This window comes from Quercus robur, chromosome 6 (assembly GCF_932294415.1).
Source record: "Quercus robur chromosome 6, dhQueRobu3.1, whole genome shotgun sequence".
NCBI lineage: Eukaryota > Viridiplantae > Streptophyta > Magnoliopsida > Fagales > Fagaceae > Quercus > Quercus robur.
Genome location: NC_065539.1, coordinates 17496194 through 17509585, shown reverse-complemented (window position 1 = coordinate 17509585; position 13392 = coordinate 17496194). Strand labels below are relative to the sequence as shown.

At 35.0% G+C, this 13392-nt stretch overlaps 1 pseudogene; it reads right to left on the bottom strand.

The window, feature by feature from the left end:
• Positions 1-298: 298 nt before the first annotated feature.
• On the bottom strand, positions 299-3905 carry LOC126733043 (probable 1-deoxy-D-xylulose-5-phosphate synthase 2, chloroplastic; annotated as a pseudogene).
• Positions 3906-13392: the final 9487 nt, after the last annotated feature.

The window sequence follows — 13392 nt, the reverse complement described above, 5'->3', positions numbered from 1 at the left end:
ATTCTAGAAATTTTATGTTTATCTATGTAGATCAGTGATGAATTGATTAATGATGTCCTCATCACTTTCTCAATCCTGGCCCTACTGTTGACATGTAGCCATTTCTACTATTTAGTCTGTAGATATGCCTACGATTTGGATGGTTGGCCGATCCACCAAGTAGTTCACTTTGGAACTTATTAATTGATTCTCAGGAACATTGTAAGCTACTGGCCAACGATTGGTGTACATGGATGTGTTTCTCCGTATTGGAAACAGTTTAGGACCCAAAATTATGTTTAATCTAGACCACAGTTAATTGTGTGATTGTAAATGATCTTTATGTAACTTCATATGTTCCATCTGTTAAATAACAAACAGAAACAGAAAAAAAAATGTACATTATGACCTAAACGAGTTTCACTGAGTTGGATTTTCACAAGCTCCTCCACCGAGAGACCTAAAATCATTCCTTCTAATGATCTCAATAACTTTTAACTCTCTCTCTCTCTCTCTCTCTCTTTGAGAGAGAGAAGGGGGTTTGAAAATTTTTACAACTCTCAAGACAGGAGCTTCATTCCATGCATCACTTTAACTGAAGTGCTTCTTTTGGCCTTCCCAAGAGAGATAAGATTGTTGCTGAGATATTCCTTGCGGAGAGCCCAACTTCCTCAATCTGATCTTGTGGTGATCCATGGTCAATATATCTATCAGGAAGCACCATTGCTCTCAACTGCAAAGAAAGCTCTAAAAAAATTAGAACTAGAAAAAAAATAAAAATAAAACAACAGTAACAACAAAGCCTTACTCCCAAAACCTTGATAGGGAGTTTGAAGTATCTAACATCGAAGGAAATTACCTTGAGGGGTCCATCTAGAATACCGGTTAAGCTTAGGTGTGATACATGAGATCCAAAACCTCCAATTGAACCCTCTTCCACTGTAATTAGGATTTCATGTTCATTAGCCAATTGCTTGATGAGATCTGTGTCCAAAGGTTTACAAAATCTTGCATCAGCCACTGTCACAGATATGTCTCTACTTTTCAGAATATTTGCTGCTTGCAGGCATTGTTGAACCATAGAACCATATCCCAAAAGAGCAATTCTGCATCCTTCCAAGTTCCAACAGTATTCTGCCCTTTCCAATCTATTCAATATTTGTAAAATTAAAAACGGTTAATTTATTTGTTTTTTAAGTAAGCTCTCTTTTATATGTTAAATGGTTAATTAAGCTAACCTCAAGAGGTGTTCCCTTGTTATTAAATGGAAGAACTGCTCCAATACCATAGCCTCTTGGAAACCTAAAGCAGCTGGGTCTGTCATCTATGACTGCCGCTGTGGCAACCATGTGCATCAGTTCAGCTTCATCAGACGGAGCCATGACCACCATGTTAGGCAAGCAAGCCATGTAAGTAATATCAAATGCTCCACAATGGGTGGCTCCATCTGCACCAATCAAACCAGCTCAATCCATTGTGAAGCGGACTGGTAGTTTTTGAAGATCTACATCATGTACCATCTTCATTCCCATTGTAAAATATTAGTTTGAAATTCTGCAATGAAAGTCTGAAAACACAATAAAAATTTAAAAAGAAAACCAATCCTTGTCAATTTTGTCTACTGTTATATTATCACCTCACCTGGTCATACCCGCGTTGCAGGAATGACGAGTAGATAGCACAGAATGGCTTGAGGCCCTCTGTGGCCAAACCAGCTGCAAATGTCACAGCATGTTGCTCAGCGATCCCCACATCAAAGCAGCGATTTGGAAAATTCTTCTGGAAATAATTGAGACCAGTCCCACCACCCATTGCTGCATGGATGGCTACAATCTTGTTGTCTGCTTCAGCTTCTTTAATTAGAGATTCAGCAAAGTACTGAGTATATGTAAGTGTTGTGGATTTGGTTTTAAATTGCTGGCCTATTTTGGGATCAAACTTGACAACCCCTGTAAGCATAACAGAATAAGAACCTTCTTAAGAACTCAAATAAACAAGGCGATGGATTATAAAATTTCTGTCTCACCATGCATTTTATCAGGTGCTGTGTCAGCTGGTGGATAGCCCTTCCCTTTCTCTGTCACCATGTGGATCAAAACTGGCCCTGGAGCAGGCATTTCTTTTATTTTTTGAAAAATGGTGACTAAATCTTCAACATTATGACTGTCCACAGGACCAATGTAATATAGTCCAATTTCCTCGAAGGGAGTAGACCCAGAGGCACTAATCGTACCCCTTGCATATTCATCTACCTTCGCAGCTACTTGATGTGCTTGCCCTCCAATTTGCTTTGTGATGCTCTTTTAACATATAAAATACTAGTGATTATCTTTTCAGATATTTTAAGGGAGATGTAAGGAATTGGAATAGGAAGGCAACATGTTTAAGCTTAGAGGTTTACTTTTGCTGCTTCACAAAGTTTGCGGAAGTTGGTGCTTGCTTGGAGCTTCGCTAAAGCACTGCTGAGGGTTTCCACTGGAGTTGCAGGGCCATCAAGAGTAGTTGTGGGTAAAGAGACTTGCTTGTTGTCATTCAGTACAACGATCAGGTTAGAATCAAGATATCCTGCATTGTTCATGGCCTCATATGCTTGCCCTGCAGTCATGGCTCCATCTCCAATCACTGAAACAACATTGTTCTTCTTCACTAAAAGATCCCTCGCAACTGCCATGACTGCCATTTTTATTTTTTATTACAAGAAGATGATCATTGAACTTGGAAATTTTCTTGTATGTATCTCAAATTTACATTTATATAATAGAGAAAAGGAGTGAAAAAAGAAAAAAGAAACGTGAGATCCTACACACTAAGGCCAGCAGATATGCTTGTAGAACTATGCCCTGCACCAAAAGCATCATAAATGCTCTCGTCCCTTTTAGGAAACCCTGAAAGCCCAGAAGTTTTCCTTATGGTGTGCATCCTTGACCTCCTTCCTGTAAGAATTTTATGTGGGTATGTCTGCAAGACTTACTTTTTAGAACCTTTGGCTCAGCACATTGAAACACTATTTTCTAAAAAATTGTTCTGACTAGAGCAAATCAACTTTTTTAAGGAAATAAATTGCTTACCTGATGCCCCACATCCCATATGATTTTGTCTTCGGGGGTGTTAAACACATGATGCAGATCCACTGATAACTCCACCACTCCTAAGCTTGAACTAAGATGCCCACCTATCTTTGATACTGTGTATACTATATCTGCTCTAAGCTCTGCAGCTAGTTGTTCAAGATCCTGAGAATATATTTTAATTAATGATAACCAAAAACAAAAAGTAGTGGAAAGACTAAAAAAGACAAAAAACTTTGGGCCGGCTGTGAACAAGGAGACTAATTAGCTAGTCTTGATTTATTGAATTCAACATGTAAGTAACTGGACAAAAAAAAAAAAAAAATCTAACATGTAACTGGACAAAAAAAAAACCCCATTAACAGAAAAAGATGATCACCATAATGAATGATGATGCATAATTACAGTATAGTTTACCTGTGTGGATAGATTCTTCATGTGAGCTGGGTAATTAATATTGTCCAGCAATGGTATGGTGGGTTTTTCGCCTGAGAAATTGATCTTCCATTCATTTTTTTTATTTCCATATCATCTTCCCTCCCTCACCATCTGAGCCACTAATTAGCGAAGCTCTCAAGCAGGACTGTAACACGTCATTAACCACTATTGCATCATTGATAATCATGGTTTTGAGATCATAAAACTCACAAACAGAAAAAGAAACACTAAAACAATGATCTTAGGATAACTTCAAAAGTGAGAAACATTATGTGAGAAACAATGATTTGGCCTTGGTGGCTTCAGGTGTTGAAAGATAGATTGGTTTGGTCTAATGAAACACCCAGATACCGCCATAGGTAAGCAAATATTGCCAGAGCCTAGAGAAATGAAGCGGGACTGAGAAGGCTATGTGCACTTCAGAGTTTAAACTTTTAAAGACGGGGGTACAAGAATCAAGTTTATATATAGTAGGCGAAGGACAGAGAGAGGACCACCTACATGGCATAATCACTTGAACGAGTTTTTTGAGAAATTAAAGGAATTTGTTTTCTAAATAACAATAAATATTAAAAAATTTAGTTAGTTGTCACGTTGTAAAAGAATGTTGAAAACTAGCATCTCGAGTGTCTAAAACTCGAGTTCCAATATAAAACTCGAGTTTTTAAGTCTCAATTTGCATGTGGTGGTAGCTGAGGTGGAGGAAAAGTCCACGTAGAACTCGAGTTTTTAAAACTCGATTTGCTGTGTGGAACTCGAGTTTTAAAGACTCGAGTTCCATAAAGAGATTTCACACCCCAAAATAGAAACATGAAGAGCACCAGAACAGAAACACGAGGAACACTCTGGAACACAAAGGAATAACCAACAAATCAGAAGAAACACGAAGGGACAACAAATCTGAATAACAAATCAGAAATCCCAAATCAGAAACGACGGAGGCAGTGGCGGCGAAGCTCTGTTGTGTTCTTCTTCATCGTGTTCTTCCGTCCCAAGAGCGACGGAGGCATGTTAGAATTATGTGCCATCAAAAACAATACTGTGCATTTTTATTTGATGATAAAATTCTATTTTCACATTCATAATTTTTATAGGTATATTTCATTGTTTAAATGTGGCATGTGATGTCACCTCTGTAGGAAAAATCATGTTAATGGTTAAGGAACCAAAGACAGGGAGTAATGATTTTTCATATATTATTAAATTGTTCTAGGCTGTGGATATTAATTGAATATTACCATTGAAGCCTACACTTGTTGTGCTGCTATATGATAGGATGATTTACTCCATCATTGAAGTAGTGACTTTAAGCAAACAAGTGGGTGTAATGTAACAAGTACATACACTGAATTGGATCCGATCAAGAACAACTTATGGAGTGATCATTGTTATTTAAAAGGTTGTTCTATCGCAATTTTTCTATTGTCCTCAAACATGAGGGGTTTGTGTATATTTATTTATTATGCACATAACTTTGACAATGTCAACTGGTGATGCCAATTTTAAAGGCTATATACAGACACGTTGGGTTATGTATGTAATGAGTAAAATATATAAATGCTTAACAATGAATCCACCAGTTTCTAAAGAAGATAGTATATTCAGTTGATTTTCATATTGAAGTTGGACTCAAAACAAAACCGGCCGGTGACATTTTTCAAAAATGTTTTTTCATATATATAATATTGTGTATATATATATATATATATATAAAGAGTTTTTATAAATATTTTGGAGTCCAATAGAAATTATGAAATCAAGAAATTAAGGGTCACATAAGCTAGGGACATGACAATGATATTTATCCAGTCCTAGTGGCTTGTGAGAATATAGTATGGTGGAAGGACATAGATATAAAATTGTATGAAATGGGACCTCATTTGTAATTCTCTAATCTTCAGGGGTCAATTGCAATGTGTTGATGGACATTATTGCAATATGTAGAAGTTCAGATATTTTCTTGATATGATTGAGAAAATTAAGAAATAATTTTGGAAAGAGTTTCAAGATAAGTCAATAACGTTCAAAAAGTTGTTGATAAAAAATCCTACGGCTGAAGATTAGGATCCCTAAGGATCCCACGTCCAATCTCTCTCTAGGGTTTTAGAAGTCTACTATAAAATAAGATTTTATAATATCATATTTAGTTGTTGGCCATCAGAACTACTGTGTGATACTGCAGTCTTCTGAAAACTCAAAAGAAATAGAGAGAGAGACATGAATACCTTGGGAGGCAACACGCTTGGGTTGCTAAGAGAGGTACGCAATTTTGTTCTATTTAGAATCCATGGTTGTGTGGTACAACGATCTTTAAATGAAAATATGATTTTTGTTTTATATTGCTTCCGCAAAAGCTTTCAGTGGTATCAGAGCAAACCACAATTAATCATGGATTTTAATTTATTATTTAATATCAATATGCTTGCCGAGATATGTTTCCTATATGCCGTGATTGATATACATATGTGATATGTTAAATATTTTCATTCGGTGAAGTGGAGAACATCAATTAAAATACCTTGCTTTTGTGCGCCGTAGTAGTGTTGTAAGCCTCCAAATGCTTTATAGATTAGGTTTCATGTGTAGGCTTCATGGATTGTCTCTTATGCCTTATATATTGTATATTGATTTTGTGCGCCGTAGCCTACACATGCTTTACAGATTGTCCTTTTATGGTTTCATATGTAGGCTTCATAGATTGTCTTTTATGTTATAGATTGTCTTTGATAGATTGTCTATTATGAACCTACATGCATGTATATGTGCTTATCTGTGTAACCTATATTGATATATATTGGTTCATTGACTCACCCTTTTATATTGATAAAATCTTGAGTATTGCCGAATTAAGGTATTGAATCTCAATTGGTGGGAGTTGTGTTAGACACATAAAGAATGATATTTAGTGCATGGACTCACTTTACAGTTGTATCCCAGTGTTGATATATGTTAAGTGCTAAATAGGATAATTTTATAGAATAATTCCTATGGCCCTCCATTGTCGGTGAATAAAGGTTCTTTTAAATTAAAATTTTGTTGAAGCCAAAAGGATAGACTTGATTTTGGTTTAGTAGTTCCTCTTGTTTACTTCTTGGGAAGACAGGTGTGTGTATGACTGGTGGGAGTGTGGCTAAAATAGCAACATAATCATACTAGTACATATATCACACTTAGATAATGGTTTGCACTTATCCAAATAAACATGACCACTAAAATAGTGTAAAACATGTTTGATTTGGAGGCCAAAAGTAAATCGGGAGTCATAGATAAATTAAATAAAATTAGAAACATGAGATGAAATTATGATGAATAGTATCTATTTGCCTTTATATGGTGTGCACAGTATATTTCAAAAGAAATTATTGGAGCATGCAAGGTAAGGGTTCCCGATGCCCACTTCGAACTATTTATGAATATAATTGTTATATTCTGTTCTGGGAATCTATGATATTTTGTTCTTGTGGGAGGTACCATTAGTTATTCAAAAACCTGTATATGATGGATATATGTATGTGAAAATATTATTTTGTATTATTTTGCAGATTCATTATGACCAATTTTAATCCCTTAGCTAAGATTTTGGATGAAAATCGATTGTCTGGACCAAACTATGTAGATTGGAAAAGGAACCTAATCATTGTTCTCACTGCTGATAAGATAGCTCATGTCCTTAATACTGAGGCACCAGAACTTGCTTTAGCTGATGCCACTGAGGTGCAAAGAGATGCATTTAATAAGTGGCATGAGGCTGATGAAATGGCTAAATGCTACATAATGGCCTCTATGACCAATGTGTTGCAAAAACAATGCCAAGGCCTAGTTACAGCACAAGATATGATGCTGCACCTCAAAGAGATGTTTGGAGAACAAAGCAGAAGTGCACGGCAAACTGCTATGAAAAATCTCATGTCCACCAAAATGGTGGAAGGAACTCCAGTTCGAGAACATGTCCTGGAGATGATTTCTTTCATCAATGAACTGGAAATGCTTGGTGCAGAAATTGATAGTGAGACCCAAGTTGATGTGATCCTAGCATCTTTACCTGATTCTTTTAATCAGTTTATCATGAACTATAACATGAATAAGATGGTAGTGACATTGTCAGAGCTGCTCAATATGTTGAAAGCAGCTGAGGATCTCATCAAGAAAGAAAAGCCTACTGTAATGTTGGCTGAAAAATTTGATTCTTCTCTTAAGTTTAAGCCTAAGGGTAAGAACTTTAAGAGAAAAGGGTCTCAGTCATTCAATAAGGCTCAAGGTGACAAAGTGAATAAGGACACTGAGAAAAAGAAAGCAAAAGGAAATTGTTTCCATTATGGTAAGCCTGGTCATTGGAAGAGAAACTGTCGCCATTATTTGGCTTCTTTGAAGAATGACAAACCTGCAGAAGGTATGCCTAATTTGCTCGTTATTGAAACAAATTTAATGGATGGTCCATTTGATTCTTGGTGTGTAGATTCTGGTACAATCTCACACATTTGCAATGTGTTGCAGGGGTTCAAGGAGACCCGAAGGCTAAATGAAGGGGAGGTGATCCTAAAGATGGGGACTGGTGCAACTGTTGCAGCCACTGCCATTGGAACCTTTTATTTAGAATTATCTTCTAGTAGAACTCTTGTTTTAGAAGATTGCTTATATGTGCCAGAAGTGCGAAGAAATTTAGTTTCAGTTTCAAAACTTGGTTGTTCAGGATATTCATTTCTTTTTACTTCTAAACTTGTTGTTAAGTTTAATAATAAATTTGTAACTTCTGGCATTTTACAAGATGGTCTTTATTTTTTGAGTTCTATTGATAATTCTATTAATTGTGTTGAGAATGATATTGCTGCCAGTGTGTTATCTCTTAAAAGAAAAAGAGATGTTAATCCTACCTATTTGTGGCACTTAAGGCTTGGTCATATCAATATTGACCGAATCAATAGATTGGTAAGGGATGGGCCATTGAATCTTTTGAAGGTAGAGCCTTATCCAATTTGTGAGCCTTGCTTACAAGGGAAAATGACCAAAAGTCCCTTTACAGGAAAGGGAGCTAGAGCCACTGATGTATTAGGATTAATACACACTGATGTTTGTGGTCCTATGAATCACATGGCAAGAGGTGGTTTCTATTACTTCATTACTTTTATTGATGATTATTCTAGGTATGGCTATTTGTACCTAATGAAACATAAATCTGAATCCTTTGAAAAGTTCAAAGAATTTCGTAATGAGGTTGAGAAACAAGTTGGAAAATGCATAAAAGTTCTTCGCTCTGATAGAGGAGGAGAATACCTCTTGGATCAATTTAAGCAATATCTAAAGGAAAATGGGATTATTTCTCAATTGACTCCCCCTGCCACACCTCAACATAATGGTGTAGCTGAAAGAAGAAATAGAACCTTATTAGATATGGTTCGTTCTATGATGAGCATGTCAGAGTTGCCAATTTCATTTTGGGGTTATGCTTTGGAGACTGTTGTTTATTTATTAAATAGAGTCCCTACCAAATCAGTTCCTAATACCCCATATGAGTTATGGACTGGTAAGAAACCAAGTCTAAATCACTTAAAGATATGGGGTTGTCCAGCACATGTTAGAAAGTCTAATATGGATAAGCTAGGACTTAGGAGTGATAGATGTCTATTTGTTGGCTATCCCAAGATGTCTACTAGTTTCTATTTTTACAATCCTAGTGAGCAAAAAGTGTTTGTGAGCAGGAATGCTATTTTTCTTGAGGAAGATTATAGCTTAAATGAAAGTAGAGCAAAAGTTTCTCTTGATGAACAAATTGATAACCCAATGGCTGAGTTGAATGAGAATAATGAAGAGCAAGTAATAATGCCTACTGAACCAAGCAAAATACAAGAAACTCAACGTAGTAAAAGGACTATCAGGCCTCCAGTTAGACTCACTTTGTTAAATGAGATTTATCTAATGGAGTCAGAGGAGCATGATAATGATCCTTTTACTTATCAAGAAGCAATGACTGATAAGGACGTTGAGAATTGGAAAAGGGCCATGGAATCAGAGATGGACTCAATGTATACCAACCAGGTCTGGACCTTAGTAGACAAACCAGAAGGTATTAAGCCTATTGGTTGTAAATGGGTCTACAAAAGAAAGATATGACCTAATGGTAAGGTGGAGACCTATAAAGCTAGGCTAGTGGCAAAAGGGTATAATCAAAAGGCTGGAATTGATTATGAGGAAACTTTTTCACCAGTAGCCATGCTAAAGTCCATAAGGATTCTATTGTCAATTGCTGCACATTTTGATTATGAGATATGGCAAATGGATGTTAAAACAGCTTTCTTGAATGGACACATTCGAGAAGAAATTTTTATGGACCAGCCAGAAGGTTTCATATCTCATGGTCAAGAATCAAAAGTGTGCAAGTTGATGAGATCTATATATGGCCTAAAGCAAGCATCACGTAATTGGAACATCCGTTTTGATGAGGCAATCAAATCGTTTGGTTTCTCACAAAATATGGATGAGCCATGTGTTTACAAAAAGGTTAGTGGGAGCACTATTACATTTTTAGTTCTTTATGTAGATGACATACTACTCATTGGCAATGATGTAGGAGCAATGTCATCTATAAAAATATGGTTATCTAGTCACTTTGCAATGAAAGATCTTGGTGAAGCGTCCTATATACTCGGAATCAAATTGTTTAGAGACCGAAAGAAAAGGTTATTGGGACTTTCACAAGTCAATTATATTGACAAGATATTGGCTAGGTTTAGCATGCAAGATTCCAAGAAAGGGTTTTCACCTTTTAGACATGGAATTCATCTCTCTAATCAAATGTGTCCTAAAACACAAGAAGAGAGAGAGAAAATGAGAAACTGTCCTTATGCTTCGGCTGTAGGAAGTCTCATGTATGCAATGCTTTGCACTAGACAAGACATTTGTTATGCAGTGAGCATTGTGAGTAGATATCAATCCAATCCAGGTTCTGAGCATTGGACAGCAGTGAAACATATCCTCAAATATTTAAATAGGACCAAACATTATTTCTTGGTGTTTGGTGGTGAGGATTTGACTGTCCAAGGGTATACAGATTCTGATTTTCAATCTGATATTGATGATAGAAAATCAATTTCTGGATTTGTGTTCACTCTTGGCAAGGGAGCAATAAGTTGGAGAAGTTGTAAGCAAGATACTACTGCAGACTCTACTACAGAAGCAGAGTATATAGCTGCAAGTGAAGCTACAAAGGAAGCTGTGTGGATTCGCAAGTTCATTCAAGAACTTGAAGTTGTTCCTTCTATTGAGTCACCCATTACTATCTATTGTGACAATAATGGGGCTATTGCAAATGCAGTAGAACCAAGGGCTCATCAAAGGACAAAACATATTGCACGTAAATATCACTTGATACGTGATATTATACAAAGAGGTGATGTAGCAATAACAAAGATTGCCTCTGCCAATAATGTTGCAGATCCACTCACAAAGGCATTGTCTCAAAAAGTGTTTGAGAAACATTTGGAAGCAACGGGTATTAAATACATGTATGATTGGTTTTGAGTGCAAGTGGGAGATTGTTAGAATTATGTGCCCTCAAAAACAATACTGTGCATTTTTATTTGATGATAAAATTCTATTTTCACATTCATAATTTTTATAGGTATATTTCATTGTTTAAATATGGCATGTGATGTCACCTCTGTAGGAAAAATCATGTTAATGGTTAAGGAATCAAAGACAGGGAGTAATGATTTTTCATATATTATTAAATTGTTCTAGGCTGTGGATATTAATTGAATATTACCATTGAAGCCTACACTTGTTGTGCTGCTATATGATAGGATGATTTACTCCATCATTGAAGTAGTGACTTTAAGCAAACAAGTGGGTGTAATGTAACAAGTACATACACTGAATTGGATCCGATCAAGAACAACTTATGGAGTGATCATTGTTATTTAAAAGGTTGTTCTATCGCAATTTTTCTATTGTCCTCAAACATGAGGGGTTTATGTATATTTATTTATTATGCACATAACTTTGACAATGTCAACTGGTGATGCCAATTTTAAAGGCTATATACATACACGTTGGGTTATGTATGTAATGAGTAAAATATATAAAGAGTTTTTATATATTTAAAATATATATATTTAAAGAGTTTTTATAAATATTTTGGAGTCCAATAGAAATTATGAAATCAAGAAATTAAGGGTCACATAAGCTAGGGACATGACAATGATATTTATCCAGTCCTAGTGGCTTGTGGGAATATAGTATGGTGGAAGGACATAGATATAAAATTGTATGAAATGGGACCTCATTTGTAATTCTCTAATCTTCAGGGGTCAATTGCAATGTGTTGATAGACATTATTGCAATATGTAGAAGTTCAGATATTTTCTTAATATGATTGAGAAAATTAAGAAATAATTTTGGAAAGAGTTTCAAGATAAGTCAATAACGTTCAAAAAGTTATTGATAAAAAATCCTACGGCTGAAGATTAGGATCCCTAAGGATCCCACTTCCAATCTCTCTCTAGGATTTTAGAAGTCTACTATAAAATAAGATTTTATAATATCATATTTAGTTGTTGGCCATCAGAACTACTATGTGATACTGCAGTCTTCTGAAAACTCAAAAGAAATAGAGAGAGAGACGTGAATACCTTGGGAGGCAACACGCTTGGGTTGCTAAGAGAGGTACTCAATTTTGTTCTATTTAGAATCCATGGTTGTGTGGTACAACGATCTTTAAATGAAAATATGATTTTTGTTTTATATTGCTTCCGCAAAAGCTTTCAAGGCAGCGGTGGCAAAGCTCCGTTGTGTTCTTCTTCATCCTGTTCTTCCGTGGGTTCCTGTTCTTCGTTGTTAGATCACTGTGTTCTTCAAGTCTCTTCGTCTCTATTCTTGCTCTGTTCTTGCTGCGTTCTTCAGGTTTTGTGTTTCTTCAAGTCCGACAAAAATCGAGTTTGTAAGACTCAGTTTTTGTTTTTTAGAACTCGAGTCTTATAGACTCGAGATCTATGTGGCACTTCAAGCCTAGTCAGCAATTCACAGCTAGTGCAAAGCGAGTTTCTAAAACTCGTTTTTCAATTGGATCTCAAGTTTCTAAAACTCGAGATATTAGTTTTCTTAAATCTTTCAAACGTTGCCTAACTTACTACATACAACCCCCTCACACCGTTACTCTGCAAATTCCCCCAAACTAAAGAGTAAACGGTAATAATAATAAAAGTTTTAAAAATTTATCAATTAGGATATATGTTCTTTGTGCTCTTAATGTTAAATTTCATACCAATCGGATGCTATTTATTATTTTATTAAAAAACTTATATTTTATGTATAACTAGTATGTAATCCATGCAAATGCGTGAATGCATTTAAAATTAACACAATTTTTATTACAAAAATATAAATAATTAGTCAAATTATTATAATAAAAAAATAGCATGTAACACATGCATACATATATATACATTTAAATTAAACACAATTTTTATCATAAAAATATAAATAATTAGTCAAATTATATATATTTTTTAAAGTAAACATAATTAATCACATATTAAAATTCTTACCCAAATTTAATACTACTTATGATAATTTTTTTTTTCTAATTTTTAATAAGATAGAATGTGTGGTAATCTTTGTTGTGTGGTGATTTTTATTGAGTATATGTGATTTGTTTTTTTTTTTTTTTTTTTTTTTTAATTTTTAATTTTATAGTTCATTAATATTAGATTCTTAGTATTTTGCACTCATTAATTCATTTGACACAAAAATTAAAAAAATTTAAGTGGATATATGACACAAACTTAAGTGGATAATTAATTATAAAGTGGTCATCACATAAATTTAAATTTAGACACGTAACACAAAATTGGATTCTAATTTTAAATTCTAATTGAACTTTTTCTAAGCTTTGCCTATATATATATATATATAT